This window comes from Lepidochelys kempii, chromosome 5, assembly GCF_965140265.1.
Source record: "Lepidochelys kempii isolate rLepKem1 chromosome 5, rLepKem1.hap2, whole genome shotgun sequence".
Lineage (NCBI taxonomy): Eukaryota > Metazoa > Chordata > Testudines > Cheloniidae > Lepidochelys > Lepidochelys kempii.
Genome location: NC_133260.1, coordinates 62,307,826 through 62,325,148, shown reverse-complemented (window position 1 = coordinate 62,325,148; position 17,323 = coordinate 62,307,826). Strand labels below are relative to the sequence as shown.

At 44.7% G+C, this 17,323-nt stretch overlaps 1 long non-coding RNA gene across 1 annotated transcript in view; it reads right to left on the bottom strand.

Annotated features, from left to right (window-relative positions):
• Nucleotides 1-16,833, bottom strand: part of LOC140912062 (uncharacterized) — a 28,766-nt gene extending 11,933 nt beyond the window's left edge. The window contains exons 1-2 of the long non-coding RNA XR_012159214.1: nt 16,722-16,833; nt 16,350-16,407 (exon numbers count right to left, since the gene is read on the bottom strand). This is a non-coding gene — a long non-coding RNA (uncharacterized lncRNA). The remainder of the gene's footprint in view (nt 1-16,349; nt 16,408-16,721) is intronic.
• Nucleotides 16,834-17,323: the final 490 nt, after the last annotated feature.

Below are 17,323 nucleotides of genomic sequence, written 5' to 3'. Positions count from 1 at the left end.
TTGAAACATTTTAACACTGTGTACAAGATCTCTCAGAAAATTCAGGCAGACTTGTACAAGAAGGGGATGGCACATCAGAGAGCAGTGATGACATCATGACTCTCTCTTTGCCCTGGTCTACACTAGGAGTTTAAGTCAAATTTAGCAGCGTTAAATCGATGTAAACCTGCACCCGTCCACACGATGAAGCTCTTTTTTTCGACTTAAAGGGCTCTTAAAATCGATTTCCTTAATCCACCTCTGACAAGTGGATTAGCGTTTAAATCGGCTTTGCCGGGTCGAATTTGGGGTACTTTTTATGCAATTAGACGGTATTGGCCTCCGGGAGCTATCCCAGAGTGCTCTATTGTGACCGCTCTGGACAGCACTCTCAACTTAGATGCACTGGCCAGGTAGACAGGAAAAGGCCTGTGAACTTTTGAATTTCAATTTCCTGTTTGCATGGTCACCTGCAGCTTGCCACGCTGGCCAGAGCTCATCAGCAGAGGTGACCATGATGGAGTCCCAGAATCTTAAAAGAGCTCCAGCATGGACCGAACGGGAGGTATGGGATCTGATCGCTGTATGGGGAGAGGAATCCGTGCTATCAGAACTCTGTTCCAGTTTTCGAAATGCCAAAACATTTGTCAAAATCTCCCAGGGCATGAAGGACAGAGGCCATAACAGGGACCCGAAGCAATGCCACGTGAAACTTAAGGAGCTGAGACAAGCCTACCAGAAAACCAGAGAGGCAAACAGCCGCTCCGGGTCAGAGCCCCAAACATGCCACTTCTATGATAAGCTGCATGCCATTTTAGGGGGTTCAGCCACCACTACCCCAGCCATGTTGTTTGACTCCTTCAATGGAGATGGAGGCAACACAGACGCAGGTTTTGGGGATGAAGAAGAAGATGATGATGAAGTTGTAGATAGCTCACAGCAAGCAAGCGGAGAAACCGGTTTTCCTGACAGCCAGGAACCGTTTCTCACCCTGGACCTGGAGCCAGTCCCCCCCAGACCCACCCAAGGCTGCCTCTTGGACCCGGCAGGCGGAGAAGGGACCTCTGGTGAGTGTACCTTTCAAAATACTATACATGGTTTAAAAGCAAGCATGTTTAATGATTAATTTGCCCTGGCATTTGCAGCTTCCTGGATGTACTCCCAAAGCCTTTGCAAAAGGTTTCTGGGGAGGGCAGCCTTATTCCACCCACCATGGTAGGACACTTTACCACACCAGGCCAGTAGCACGTACTCGGGAATCATTGTAGAACAAAGCATTGCAGTGTATGTTTGCTGGCATTCAAACAACATATGTTCTTTATCTCTCTGTGTTATCCTCAGGAGAGTGATATCATTCATGGTCACCTGGTTGAAATAGGGTGCTTTTCTTAAGGGGACATGCAGAGGTGCCCGTTCCTGCTGGGCTGTTTGCCTGTGGCTGAACAGAAATGTTCCCCGCTGTTAGCTGTGGGGGGCGTGAGGGGCTAGCCACATGGTGGGGGGAGGCAAAATGCAACCCTGGAATGAAAGCACATGTGCTGTGTATGTAATGTTAACAGCAAGGTTTACCGTGAAAGAGTGTAGCCATTGTTCTAGAAAATGTGTCTTTTTAAATACCACTGCCTCTTTTTTTTTTCTCCACCAGCTGCATGTGTTTCAGTGATCACAGGATTTTCTCCTTCCCAGAGGCTAGTGAAGATTAGAAGGCGAAAAAAATGCACTCATGATGAAATGGTCTCTGAGCTCATGGAGTCCTCCCACACTGACATAGCACAGATGACTGTGTGGAGGCAGACAATGTCAGAGTGCAGGAAAGCACAATATGACCGGGAGGAGAGGTGGCGGGCTGAAGAGAGTAAGTGGTGGGCTGAAGAGAGGGCTGAAGCTCAAATGTGGCAGCAGCGTGATGAGAGGAGGCAGGATTCAATGCTGAGGCTGCTGGAGGATCAAACCAATATGCTCCAGCGTATGATTGAGCTGCAGGAAAGGCAGCAGGAGCACAGACCGCTGCTACAGTCCCTGTGTAACCAACCGCTCTCCTCCCCAAGTTCCATAGCCCCCTCACCCAGACGCCCAAGAACATGGTGCGGGGGCCTCCGGCCACCCGGCCACTCCACCCCAAAGGATTGCCCAAGCAACAGAAGGCTGGCATTCAATAAGTTTTAAAGTTTTAAACTTTTAAAGTGCTGTGTGGCCTTGTCCTTCCCTCCTCCACCACCTCTCCCAGTGCTTCTCTCCTCCACCACCCCTCCTGGGCTACCTTGGTAGTTATCCCCGTATTTGTGTGATGAATGAATAAAGAATGCATGAATGTGAAGCAACAATGACTTAATTGCCTCTGACAGCACTGATCGAAGGGAGGAGGGGAGGGTGTTAGCTTACAGGGAAGTAGAATGAACCAAGGGGCGGTGGGTTTCATCATGGAGAAACAAACAGAACTTTCACACCGTAGCCTGTCCAGTCATGAAACTGGTTTTCAAAGCTTCTCTGATGCGTACCACGCCCTCCTGTGCTCTTCTAACCGCCCTGGTGTCTGGCTGCGCGTAACCAGCAGCCAGGCGATTTGCCTCAACCTCCCACCTCGCCATAAACGTCTCCCCCTTACTCTCACAGATGTTATGGAGCGCACAGCAAGCCGCAATAACAGTGGGAATATTGGTTTCGCTGAGGTCTAACTGAGTCAGTAAACTGCGCCAGCGCACTTTTAAACGACCAAATGCACATTCTACCACCATTCTGCACTTGCTCAACCTGTAGTTGAACAGTTCCTGACTACTGTCCAGGGTGCCTGTGTATGGCTTCATGAGCCATGGCATTAAGGGGTAGGCTGGGTCCCCAAGGATACATATAGGCATTTCAACGTCCCCAACGGTTATTTTCTGGTCTGGGAATAAAGTCCCTTCTTGCAGCTTTTGAAACAGACTAGAGTTCCTGAAGATGCGAGCGTCATGTACCTTTCCCAGCCATCCCACGTTGATGTTGGTGAAACGTCCCTTGTGATCCACCAGGGCTTGCAGCACTATTGAAAAGTACCCCTTGCGGTTTATGTACTCGCCAGCTTGGTGCTCTGGTGCCAAGATAGGGATATGGGTTCCGTCTATGGCCCCACCACAGTTAGGAAATCCCATTGCAGCAAAGCCATCCACTATGACCTGCACATTTCCCAGGGTCACTACCCTTGATATCAGCAGATCTTTGATTACATTGGTTACTTGCATCACAGCAGCCCCCACAGTAGATTTGCCCACTCCAAATTGATTTCCGACTTACTGGTAGCTGTCTGGTGTTGGAAGCTTCCACAGGGCTGTTGCCACTCGCTTCTCAACTGTGAGGGCTGCTCTCATCTTGGTATTCTTGCACCTCAGGGCAGGGGAAAGCAAGTCACAAAGTTCCATAAAAGTGCCCTTACGCATGCGAAAATTTCGCAGCCACTGGGAATTGTCCCAGACCTGCAACACTATGCGGTCCCACCAGTCTGTGCTTGTTTCCAGACCCCAGAATCGGCGTTCCACCGCATGAACCTGGCCCATTAGCACCATGATGCCCACATTGCCAGGGCCCCTGCTTTGAGAGAAGTCTGTGTCCATGTCCTCATCACTCATGTTACCGCGCTGACGTCGCCTACTCGCCCGGTATCGCATTGCCAGGTTCCGGTGCTGCATATACTGCTGGATAATGCATGTGGTGTTTAATGTGCTCCTAATTGCCAAAGTGATCTGAGCGGGCTCCATGCTTGCCGTGGTATGGCGTCTGCACAGAAAAAAGGTGCGGAACGATTGTCTGCCGTTGCCCTGACGGAGGGAGGGGCAACTGACAACATGGCTTACAGGGAATTAAAATCAACAAAGGGGGTGGCTTTGCAAGAAACTGAATGGCCCCCTCAAGTATAGAGCTCAAAACCTCAAGGATAGAACTCAAAACTGGGTTTGGCAGCCCGTTGATTTTACAGAGGGAAGGAGGAGAAAATGAATACAAAACAAATCTGGTCTATTTCTTGTTTTGAGTCACTTCATCTATCTTTATACATCTTGCTGGCAGCAGACTGTGCAGTACAACCGCTAGCCATCATCATCTCCTGGGTGCTCAGCAGAAGACGGTGCAGTATGACGACTAGCCATCATCTTCTGCTGGCTGGAGGTTAAAAGACAGTGCACTGCCGGTAGGACTGAATCGCCACGAGACGAAACTTAAAAGGGAAATGACCTGGCTGAGTCACTCCCATGTTTGCCCAAGTGCCCGATTAAAAGAGCACCCAGGACTACGTTGATGACGGCTACCAGTCATACTGCACTGTCGGCTGCCAAAAGGCAATTAACTGCTGCTGTGTAGCAATGCAGTACCACGTCTGCCAGCACCCAGGAGACATATGGTGACGGTTTGCTGAGCAGGCTCCATACTTGCCGTGGTATGGTGTCTGCACAGGCAACGCAAGAAAAAAGGTGCAAAACGATTGTCTGCCCTTGCTTTCACGGAGGGAGAGAGGGAATGGGGGCCTAACAATATGTACCCAGAACCACCCGCGACAATGTTTTAGCCCCATCAGGCACTGGGATTTCTACCCAGAATTCAGATGGGCGGCGGAGACTGCGGGAACTGTGGGATAGCTACCCACAGTGCAACGCTCTGGAAGTCGACGGTTGCCTCGGTACTGTGGACACACTCCGCCGACTACATGCACTTAGAGCACTTGTGTGGGGACACACACAATCAACTGTATAAAACCGCTTTCTACAAAACCGACTTCTATAAATTCGACCTAATTTCGTAGTGTAGACATACCCATAGAGTCCAAGAGCATATCTGGTTCAGGCTGTTGGGACAGGAAAGCAACATGGGATAATACCAGCCTCCTTGCCTGCAACAATGTTAATAGGGAAATGCTCAGTGTAACTTCAGCTGGATAGTGGGGCCTCCTGCAGTGTGACTGCTTGGGGTGAATTGGGCTTGAACACACCCATTACAAGGAGCAGACATAGTCTAATAATGTGCAATGAGAGCATAATGCAGCCTGTAGGAAAATGTGACCTCAAAGTAACTAATCTGAAAAATAACAGACAGAACCAACTGAGGTTCGTGGTGCTGGATGGAAAGTACCACAGACCCCTGTTGGGGAATACAGCCATACAAACCATGGGTTCAGGATGCAGCATCACAACTTCATAGCTGCAGTGCAAGAAGAAAAAGGGCGAGTCCTATGGACATTGGAGACAACTTTAAAACCATACGTGGGGATATTTTCAAGGGAAATGGGTGCCTTGAAGGAACGCTGGAACTGGAAGTAGACTACACAGTGGAACCTGTGTGTTACCAAGAAGGAGAATTCCAGTGGCATTACACAATCCAGTATGCAAGGAGCTCAAAACTCTGCAGAGCAGGGGTATTGTAGCACCTATAGAGGCTAGTACAGTCTGGGTAAGCAGCATTGTGGTGGTAAAGAATCAATCAGGCAAATTACACATATGCATAGACCCAAAGCCACTGAACAAGGCATTGAAAAGATGCCACTGTCCACTGCCCACAACTGATGACCTCTTGCCAGAACTCTCCAAAGTCAGAATCATTATGGTGTGTGATGTGAGGGACAGGTTTTGGCACACAAGCCTAGATAGAGAGTCCAGCATGCTGAAAACTTTCGGAACACCATTTGGTCACTACAGATGGGTATGCATGCCGATGGGCATAAGCCCAGTTCCAGATAAGACTCACCCCAGGGTTGCAAGGACTGCCTGGGGTGAAAATAATTGCAAGTGATATCCTCATTGTAGGCAAATGGACCAATGATACAGAAGCTGAACAAGACCCTGGCAGAAAACTACAGCCTTTCCACAGTGATGTGGTGACAAGAACCCTACCAAAATGTGCCTCAAACAGCATGAAGTGACATACCTTGGCTATCTGCTCACAGCAGAGGGACTGAAAGCAGGTGCAAACAAGATCAAGGCAGACAGAAGAATGCCAGCTCCAGTGGATGTGACAGTGGTACAGTGCTTCACTGGGATGATAAATTTGCTGTCCAAATTCTGTCTGCACTTGACTGTAGTAGCAGAATCCAAATGTCAGCTCACCAGGAAGTATTTTGCATGGGACTGGGTAGGTCCCCAACAGCAAGCATTTAGCATGCCAAAACAAGTGATAGTGGATGCCCCTGTCCTGAAGTCCTACCAACCAGGAGAGCCACTGTTGCTCCAGTGTGATGCATCAGAGAAAGGATTGGGTGTTGCTCTTTTGCAGGAAAGCCATTTGCTTATATCAGCAGAGACCTGTCACAGGCTGAACTGGGTGTGCCCAAATAGAAGAAGCACTTCTGGCTGTAGTATTTGGAGTAGAGCAATTCCATCAGTACATGTATGCACTATTATTGGGTGACCAATCAGACCACAAGACCCAGAGACAATCATGGCAAGCCCCTTCTTAGTGCTCCATAGGGGTGTGTTAATTAGCCTCCAGCTCTACTAGACAGAGGTCAGATAATGTCCAGGAAAATTACTGTTGTTAGCTGATACCCTGAGCAGGATGCATTTACCCAGCATCGGTGAGATGGGGGAAGAGGATCAGGACATAGTGCAGCATGCAAATGAATTCAGTTTTCCAGTTTCAACAACAAAGCTGATAGAAATCAAAGAGGATATGGAAAAGGACATCCAACTATAGGCAATGAAAAGAGTAATATTAGCAGTGTGGCCTGAAGACAAAAGCCAAGTACTAGTAAGAGCAGAATCATGTTTTCAAATTAAAGATGAACTGAGTGCAGCATGTGAATGGATTCAGTTTCCCAGTTTCAACAGCACAGCTGATAGAAATCAAAGAGGATATGGAAAAGGACATCCAATTATAGGCAACAAAAAGAGTGATATTAGCAGGGTGGCCTGAAGACAAAAGCCAAGTACTAATAAGAGCAGAATCATGTTTTCAAATTAAAGATGAGCTGAGTGTGCAGGATGGAATCATACTTTGAGGACAGAGAACTATTGTCCAAGCTTCATTATGTAAGGATGTCATGCAAAAAATACATGCCTGACAGCTGTCTTAGATGGGATCAAGAGTGTTTACTGTCTGGGAATAAATGCTGGTCATGTTATAACTGGTAGCAAAAAGAGATTGGTACCATGTGAGCTACCAACCTGACCATGGGAAAAGATGGGAGTGGAGTTATTTACCTTCACTGTAAAGTAGTACTTGATTACAGTGGACTACTATCAAATTTCTGGGAGGTTAATATCCTGCTTGACACAAGAAGCAAGTCAGTGATTGGCAAACTGAAGGGCCACTTTGCAAGATATGGCATTCCAGACACTGTATTCACTGAGCACAGATAGTCTGCCGCACTTGTGAGCAGCTGGAAGAATTCAAGAATTCAAGGAATTTGCATACAAAGAGGAGGTAACCATCACAGCACCAACCCGCAATACCTACAGAGTTATTGTAAGGTGGAATCAGCTGAAAGACTGTTACACAAGACTCTTTATTCTGGTTCAGAACCCACAGGGATGGAGAAGATGAGACAGGGAGAAAGCTTGCTAGATTTGGAGGCAGGTGACAGGGAGATAGACAAAACTCACTCCCAGTGTGGTCACATGTTGAGGAGACCAAACTATTTCAAAGACTATGTAACCAGCTGAGTCTGTGGTAAAGATGAGATTTCAACTCAGCTACGTGCTAGCAACCTCTGGTCAAAGGGAGATGGGGTGGGGATCTTGCTGTAATTATTGGTTTTTAAAGTTTATACAAAAATGTTTGTAAAATAGGGAAGATGTATCATGATTAGTGGAACTGGAGTCACAGGGGCCATGTTCCCTGGAGGAGCTGTTATTGAAGAGACACCCGTGGAAACTGGGAACTCCAGGGAGTTAGGCTGGAAGGAACTTGGCCTTGTGGACAGAGTAGCCAAAGGGTTTAATAAAATTTAATTGCTCAACTTAATAAGCATTCAACTTCACTCTTTTTGTGAATGAAACAATCAGAAGAGGAACATTTGTCCAAATGCTTCAAATGCCTCTTCATTTACACTCCTGGAAATCCATAACTTGGTGGGGTATCTTTAACCATAGCAATAGAGTCAGATGGTAAGGTATGGTAGAACAGTGTGTACCTTAACAGGAACCAGGAAACTGCACTGTGATGTTTCTGCTAATAAGGTGTGTGAGAATGTGACTGCTCACTTGCTCATCCAGAATAAACAGAATCAAGGAGGGCTGAACAGAGAATGAAGAAGAAAAATCTGTTCAATTCTGAAGACATCTAGAGTGAGTGTGACTCGGTTATTAACGGTATTTTTGCCTGGCAATCCATGACCAAGGTATGAATGTGCATGATCCCAACTACAAAAATGGCCTGAACTTAGTCAGCCTTGACATGTGGACTTACTTATATTCTACATGTGAAAGCACTGTCCCCAGACATTGCTGCATCAGTTTATGGTGTCTTGTAGGAGCCAATTCAAATATGAGTTACAAGAGAAAATGATGCTCCTTTGCACATTTGTGGCAGTAGGAGAGAAAGAGATTTGCAGTATGCCTCCTGAAACCCTCTTTTTGGGCTTTTAGCAACTCTGATAATTGAACAACAAAAAGTTGGCCTTTTGGTGTTATATCAATAAAGAGAGACAACTTGAGTTTATGTTGTGGGGCATGTGGGGGCATTAGATATTTATGGTGGGAAGAGCAGGTTTTTTTACCTATTATATGTTTTGATATGAAATGGTACAGCTGATTATTGTAAAGACACCCAGAGTATGGGATGAATCATAGAATATCAGGGTTGGAAGGGACCACAGGAGATCATCTAGTCCAACCCCCTGCTCAAAGCAGGGCCAATCCCCAATTTTTGCCCCGATCCCTAAATGGCCCTCTCAAGGATTGAACTCACAACCCTGGGTTTAGCAGGCCAAGGCTCAAACCACTGAACTATTCCTCCCCCCAGTGAGTCATTGACCAGTCTATTGACCAGTGGTCATCTTCTTTATAGACATTTAATTTAATAATTATTTTTTAAAGAATTTCTCTCTCAGCATCAAGAATACCTGACCTGATAGAACTGCAAGATTTGGATGTCTGAAAGGACTTCTGTACATTTTCTAATTTATTTTTATAATATTTAGTGTTATCCAAAGCTATTCCTTAAAGTAATTCAAGTTGTCCTGCAACAAAGTCCACAAAAAGACCATGGAGAAGCAGTCAGATTTAAGAATGAGTAACTCTTCTAACTAGAATTTTTGACCTGAGAGCAATATAAATTGTGATTCTTGGAGTATAAAGGGATAGCATCACAGACTAATAAAACACAGAGAAAGAGAGAATACTAGAATACATAGGCTATATCCTCAGTTTGTTTAAATCAGTAATCAGTGGTTTACACCAGCTGAGGTTCTGGCCCCATGTTATTAAAATTCTGGAAACAGAAGTTTTCAGAATTTCAGAATCTGAGTTCTGAATCTTTGCCTTCAAAGCTGACTTTGCGCTTTAAAAATCATTTAGTCATGACAACAAGAAAGACTTCTCATTGACATAAAGAAAGATGACATTTGATCCTTTATTAGTCTGTCATCCTCTACATTTTATATTGGAACAATCAATGTAGATTAGAGGACCATGTATTGTGTTAGCTTTTGTAATTGGAGTGTAGGATAAATATAAAATTAGAGAATTAAGTTAGCGTAAGTTTGGTTAAAGAAATGTGTTGTGCAAAGAGGCCCTAACTAGCAAGTAAAAAAAAGGTCTGAAAAGAAATGAGTTTTATAAGGCCAGACGAAATGATGTAGGGAGGATGTTCAAAGAATAACTAATAAAATAAGGGAAAGTATTTGAAAAGAAGGCCTCTGACCAATAGGGGTGACTGCAGATGGCTTTAAATAAGACAAAGAGACTCTGTTTTACAACGGGTCAACATGGCCCTTTCCACCCCACATTTCCATGTTATCTCAAAAGTTAGGGCTGATATGAACCCAGTGCAAATTAGGGTTTATGTGACGCCAGGTGTGGTCAGCAAGAAGGAGGGGAAGAGATGCGGAGGAAAGGCATTGGGGAGAAAGGAAATTGGAAATCTCATCTGGATTAAAACTGGAAATAAGGGTGAACTGTCTCAAATTGGTTTTTTAGCTGAAGTCAGTAATTGGCACTGACATCACTTATTTGATAAAGGGTATAAAAATAAACTCTCAAAGGGTTCATTGCTAAAACCTGTCTGACCACATTGGAACTGACAACCATGGCTCTAAGCCCCCCCTGGGTTTAGCTTGTTTTTAAGTATCTTGATGAAATGCTTATAAATGTTTTGTTACTCTTTGAATGTAGTAAATTGCTTATTATTTAGGTTTTGGGGGCATGTTTAGAGCCATTTTATAAATACTGTTTGGCCTTTGGATTTAATAAAGGAATTTATGATTAAATTAGTGTCGTGGTAATCCCCAGTTCCAACATGGAGTACGAAACTCTTAAGCATTTTGTGGCAGCTGGCAGCACAGTATAGCAGAGGATTGTATCTGAAAGAGTTCTTTCAGCACATTGCGTAATGACAGGTTTCAGAGTAACAGCCGTGTTAGTCTGTATTCGCAAAAAGAAAAGGAGTACTTTTGGCACCTTAGAGACTAACCAATTTATTTGAGCATAAGCTTTCGTGAGCTACAGCTCACTTCATCGGATGAAGCTCACGAAAGCTTATGTTCAAATAAATTGGTTAGTCTCTAAGGTGCCACAAGTACTCCTTTTCTTTCAGCACATTGTTCATTTCCTGTCGAAGTGGGAACTCATCTAGAGCTCTAAAAAACAGTCATGACGCAAGCCATTTTGCTGTTCAGGATATTCTTTTAAATGACTCTTCCTATGTAATGTCTCTTCAAAATATTCTTGTCTGTTTTTTTGTATGGCTTCTATCTATTCATTATTAGTAAGGGTATGTTTTAGTCACGGGTATCTTTAGAAAAAGTCATGGACAGGTCACTGGCAATAAACAAAAATTCACAGCCTGTGACTTGTCCATGACTTGTACTATATATCCCTGACTAAATCTTGCAAGGGGGGGACGGACTGGGGGTGCCGTGGGTGCTGGGGGGGTTGGCAGGGCTGGCAGACTCCCTACCTATCTCCATACCACCTCAGAAGCAGCGACATTCCCCTCCCTCTGCTCCTAGGCAGAGGCGTGGCTAAGCAGCTCTACGCGCTACCTCCGCCCTGAGCACAGGCTCCGCAGCTCCGACTGGCTGGGAACTGTGGCCAATGGGAGATGTGGGGGCGTTGCCTGTGGGCAGAGGAAGCACATGGCCTCCACCTGGGAGCCCTGAGCCCCCTCTGACATCCAAACTCCTCCTGCTGCTCTGGGGCATGGCACGGTGGCCTGAGATTGCCCCAGCAGTGGCTGGTGCGGTTGGCCCAGGGGCTGCTCGGGCGGCCCTGGGGTCAGCTGCACTGGTCGCTGCAGAAGTCATGGAGGTCACGGAAAGTCACAGAATCCATGACTTCCATGACCCCTGTGACAAACTCGCAGCCTTAATTATTAGTTATGTACTCTCCACAGTTAGTTAAGGCAGCCCCTAACCAGCACATTTTTATGTTGGTTGCTTATAGGTTAACTATAAGAGGAGCTAAATTCATCCTTGGTCTGTTTTTGTTGACTTCAGTGGGTTTACCCCAGAGGCGAATTTGGCTCCAACTTTCAGCTGTGTAGTTATTGGCTTAGAAAAGCCTGGAAAAGTAAAAACTTGTGCTAGTCTTCTTTAACTATTTAAACATCTGTCTCTGGCTTGTGAAAAAGCTAAAGACTACAGGAGAATGAGCTGTCTTGAGCAGGGGTTCTGAAACTTTTTTTTTCGGGCCCCTTTTGAAATATTTCAGGCTGTGATGCTCCCCAACCCAAAAATTGATAGTAAATTACTGTTCATACTCATAGGAGCACTAAATGGCAATATCTTATCATGCCCTTATTGCAACCCTTACTTCTGAGCCCCTGCTAGAGACGCTGCTGCCTTCAGAGCTGGGCACCTGGCCAGCAGATGCCACTCTTTGACCGCCCAACTCTAAAGGCAGCACAGAAATAAGGGTGGCAATACCAAATCACAGACATTTTTTCATATGTCAAAAATCTGCCTGGACGGAGATCAGAGGACCAGAACCAGAGGCCATGGCCGGGAAAACCCACAAATATGGTAACCCTAATGTTGCGACCCCCTACAATAGCCTTGCAACCCCCTTTTGGGCCAGGACCCCAAGTTTGAGAAACACTGGTCTAGAGGCTGGCTAGATTGCTGTATTGACTTTACTCTGAAATAATGAACATTCAGCAGTTTGTACAGGAAAACCAAGACGGTATCTTGTGATTCCCCAGCACACTTGTCAAACAACCTTGTCCTTTGATCTTATCGCTTCTCGGAAGCTAACCAGCTTTTCACCCATTCCAGTTACTGATAATCCTCCATGGAAATGGATTCAGTTTTGCTTGATCATGAAAGAGCCCTTGTCCTGTTGAGTCAGTATGGTATTAATAATAATACCCAGCATGCAGTTGTAGAGCTTTAGATGTATCAGTTGTACTAATCAATGTTCTTCCGTATACTTTTTGAAAGATTAGAAATGTGACCACCACTATTTTGGCTAAATATCAGCATGGAAAATCCCCTTATTTCAATTAGATGAGTTCAGGCCCGCTCAGAAGTCCAGAGAGGCCCGGGCCACTTCCAGTTTTTGAGGGCCCTAGCCATAATAAAAATAAAAAATGACGACACATGAAAACAAAATAAGGCACCAAAAAAAAGAGTGAGACATAATTTGAATTTTTTTTATTTAACAAATGTTTTTCTAGCCCTTTTTTGTGCCAAAAAATGTCTTTTACGCACACAAACAAGTTGCAAAACTTATCAAATGCCAAAAAATTAACAAGTGTCTACATTTGAGGCTCTCTTTGAGCTTGAGGTCCAGGCCAAATGGCCCTTCTGTCCCCCGTTCTCCTGATTAGCCCTGGATGAGCTAAATCTTCAGTTTGCTATCCTTCTCCTACTGCTGAGTACAGTGCTGGTACAAATGACTGCCCCATTTCCACCCCCTCCCATGAAGTTGTTGCTATTGGGGAGTTTTGAAGTAATGCTGCTGTGTGATATTTATGAAATGCTTTGCTAGGGAAATGCAAAATATAATGTAATGTAATATAATGTCATGTAGGAATGTTAGCAAATAAACCACAGAAAAGCTGTCTCTGGTCCCCCAATAAATGATATAAAGGTATTTATTTTTCTACCAAGAAGTAAGGTTACAACAATCAATGAGCCATATTCATAATAAATTCATGTGCTAGAATTGTAAACCACCTAGATAAACATGAGGGACGACTAGCATAGCTAACTGTAAAGGAAAATCATGTCTTTATAATGTACTAGAAATCTTGTGTGCTTCAATAAAAGTGGAAAAAGTAAAGCCAGAAAATGTAACTTATTCAGACTTTCAAGAAGCCTTTGACATGAGGTTATTCATGAAACTAACTAGCTCTCACCACTATGGCATATTCTGATGTGGGTGTCCCTCAATCAATCCTGTTGAAATTGTTCCACATTAATTATTACTTGGGCCAGAGAGTGAGAATGACTCTATAGCCCGCTGCAAAGGGCACTCACCTGAGAGGTGCAGATCTCTCTTCAAATCCCTTCTCCTCATCAGCAAGAGGAGGGAATGGAATTAGAGTCCCCATATCCCAGGTGAGTATCCTAGCCACTGAAGTAAAGGTTATAAATGAGGTCCTATACCTCCCAGCCCCTGCCTGTTTTGTGTGGAATTAAGCAGTCTTTGAACATGCCTATTGGATCAGGCCCTGCATGGGTGGCGGATATAATAGGCCAGGGGAGGCTCTGCCTCCCCTGGTGCAGCTGCTGCCACCAGACCCCAGTTGCAGATTTAGCAGGGGGAGTTTTTGCTTTTTTATTATGCCTCGTGCTCCATGGGCACCAGGGAGATTACTGATGAGCCCAGGAAGCTGAGTAACACATACTGCCTTCTTAGCCACCCTGGATCCTGCATGGGGCATATCAAAAGCTCGGGTTCTTCTTCCAGAAGAAAGAAGAAGAGAAGAGCTTTTGAATTTTCCTGTAGGTCAGCTTAGGGTCTGTGGAGGGGAGGCGCAGCTGCAGCAGCTCCAGCTGGCCTGGGGCTCCTCTGAGCAGGTTAGGGGGCTCAGGGCTCCAGCCGGCCTGGGGCTCCAGCCACGGAGGGGGTCTCAGGGCTTCAGCTGTGAAGGATGGTGGGGCAGGGGGTCTCGGGGCTCTGGCCGCGGGGGTGTGGAAGGGGCGGAGCCAGGGGCTAGCCTCCCCAAAGTGGGGCTCCAATTGCCGCCTATCAGGCCCTGCATACTACTTAGGTGGAAAAGTACCTATTTTACCCTGATTCATGGATTGCAAACAGGGATAGGGACCTCCCTGCAGCCTGAACTTAGGTGCCTATCTCTGTGAGGTGGTGGGGCTTAGGAGATATACCTCATCAGTATCTCCTATTGGTTATCTTAGGCAGCTCCCTGCCTAACATGCTGGATTTTGTGGATCACATGCTTAGCTATCCATATCTCCCCTTTCATTGTACAGGGAGACTAGATGTCTAACACAGGGTTTGTGAATTCCTGTGATTTCCTAGGTGCCTAAAAGTAAAGTGGCATGATGCTGAGTGTCTCAATGCTTAAGTCCCTTTGTGAATCTGGGCCTGAGCACCTTCCAGTAGGAGATTAAACACTGTGACTACTTATCTGACACATGTATCTCTCATCTACTCCCCAGTGAAAGAAGTGTGTGTAGTTGAGTGTTTTGATTTGGAGTTTGTTTATATACATATTGTTGTGTGTTTATGTTAGAGAAGACTAGGTCAGAGAAATGTGGCTTTCACATTTGGTGGTGAGGTTTGTTATGGTCCTTAGTTCTTGTGGGAGTTCATTCCACAGTTTTGGGCCAGTGCCTGAGAAATCTCGGTCTCCTGTACAGGTAGAATTGTCCTTTTATTTACCTGTTGAGCCAATGGAGCAAAATTGTTGACCATATTCTTTATCCTGGACTTTAGGAGGTCTTTTAGAAGCCCTGAACCTAGGCCACTGAGCATAAGGACTGAGACCTGGATCTTAACTTGTTATTATGGAAAGGCATCAGAGGGAGCAGAACACAAGTTTGATATGCTTGCAGTGGCTGGTGTTGCTGAGAAGACATGCTGCAGAGTTTTGTACTAGATGTTTTTTTCCTAAGCGTTAAAGGCTTTGTGCCGGGATCTATCATGTTGTCATAGTCCAGCTGGGAGGTGATGAAGGCATGAATAGCTGAGTCCAGGTCATTGTCCGCCAAGATGGGATGGAGTCTCCCAGCTGAATGAAGATGATAGAAAGCATTACTCACCTTTGTTTGTATGTGAGAACTTTGCATCAGCAAAGAATCCAGGAACATTCCTAAACTACAGACTAAATTGACCAGCTGTGGATGGGTGCCTTTAATCAAAGGAGACTGCACCATGGCTGCAAATTCTTCAAGATGCTTAAGGCTCACTGTTCCCGAATAAGAATACAGTTACTTTCATTGTATTGATTATACTGTGTTTCAGTAGAATGTTGAACATCCCAGAGAGTAATTTATTAGAAAGCTACAATTTGTTTTTGATCCAAACTCAAATTGTAATCTTCCAATACATTTAAAATAAACAGCTCCAATTAGTTTAGTACTTATCTTGTAAACCTTTCATTATGATCAGGTCAGGCATTAAACTATCTTTATTTTCACAGGTGATAAAAAATTGTCACTAATCCAATTGTTTAGTTATTTTGAGCTATCCCCTCCACTACAGATTTTGAGGAATTTTTATTGTGCTACACTACAGTAATTAATCATTGCGACGTCAATATTCTTGGCTGGTCCTCCTCATTAAATGGCATCTATTTTTCCTCTTCTTCTTCAGCATCAGGGAGTTTTCTCTACTTTGCTATTTGGTGCTAATTTGTAGTACTTGCCTAATCACTGACTGTAGGATGGAAATGTCCATGGAAAGAAATGAGGATATGATAATCTGAAAGTCATGGCACAAAACTGAAATTTGGACAAACAACAGATATTTCTCCTTTGGGTGAGCTGAAGCAGCTAAACTTTCTGTATAGCTTTGGGATACTCACAGAAGAATCCTGTGACAAGCCATTCCCTCTATACAAGTTATAGATTTCCTTTTTCCTGTTGGGGCAGAGGAAATGTAGAAATTTGGAAAGGAAGAGCCCTCAAACATATCCAGGTGTGACTAACTATAGGAATATAATGGGTATTGGAAGATTCCTGAAAAATGTATATGGAGAAGGGATTCTTTCCCCTTCTATATGTGGCTGTATAGCTTCATGTTCTAGAGGATCATCTGAAACTAGCTGTGGAAAATAAGACATTTTACCTGTTCCTCTCCTTTCCATTTCCCGCAGGGTTGTCTGGACTTCAGTGCAAGTGGCTGCCTGGGGAGAACAATTGTTGAAAATGAATAGAACCCTGCGCAATTCATGTAAGACATAAGTGCGGAAACCACTGATATGTATAGGGGGCTAATGTATTGCAGTCACCCCAGAGGATTGAAGTTGGATGTAGTTTGCTTGCTTTGATATATATATCTGAGTTGGGTTGAGAAACCAGCAAAACAGAGCTCACTCACTGGAAGGCAATTTTGACTATTTGTGATTATCAAAATTCCCATGGTACTTTTTGCAACAGTAGGGTTGTTACATGCAGTGTCTTAGTCAGATTCCAGGTTGGGTAACTATATCCTGCTTACCTGAAATCTTGCCGCAGTTTTAACTTCATATATTCTTCGCTTCCTGTCCTAAATTGTGTAGTGCTGCCATGTGCGGGATAAACAGCAACTGCATTCCACTCCAGAAGCTGCTTCATTTCTGTAGTGGGTGAATTAATTTATTTATTTAAAGCTTGCAAAAATGCTTTTGGGAATCTTTCAGGATTGTAAGATGCCATGAATTCAACAGGACAAAGTGATCTAATTAAAAACGATTTTAAGTTCTAAAACACCTTGATCACTAGGAATACACAAAATTAGTTTCTGCATGACCCTATTGATACAACCTTGCCATCCCAATCCTATTACCGTCTTGTTTGTGCCCACCCTTGCTTGTCCTGTCAACATTCTAGACTGAAGTTTTTGGGCCACGTACCCCAGCTATCCCTCCTGTGAGGTGCTTAGAATACCTTTTAGATATGGTGCAGAAAACAATCAATAGTAATATCATTTTGAATGGATGGAAGCTTTGTTCAGTAATTCTTAAAACCAACATAGAAACCACTCCAGGCTGCAGGGTGCTGGCTGCCGCTTCCTGCAACTCCCATGGGCTGGGAACGGTGAGCCATGGCCACTGGGAGCTG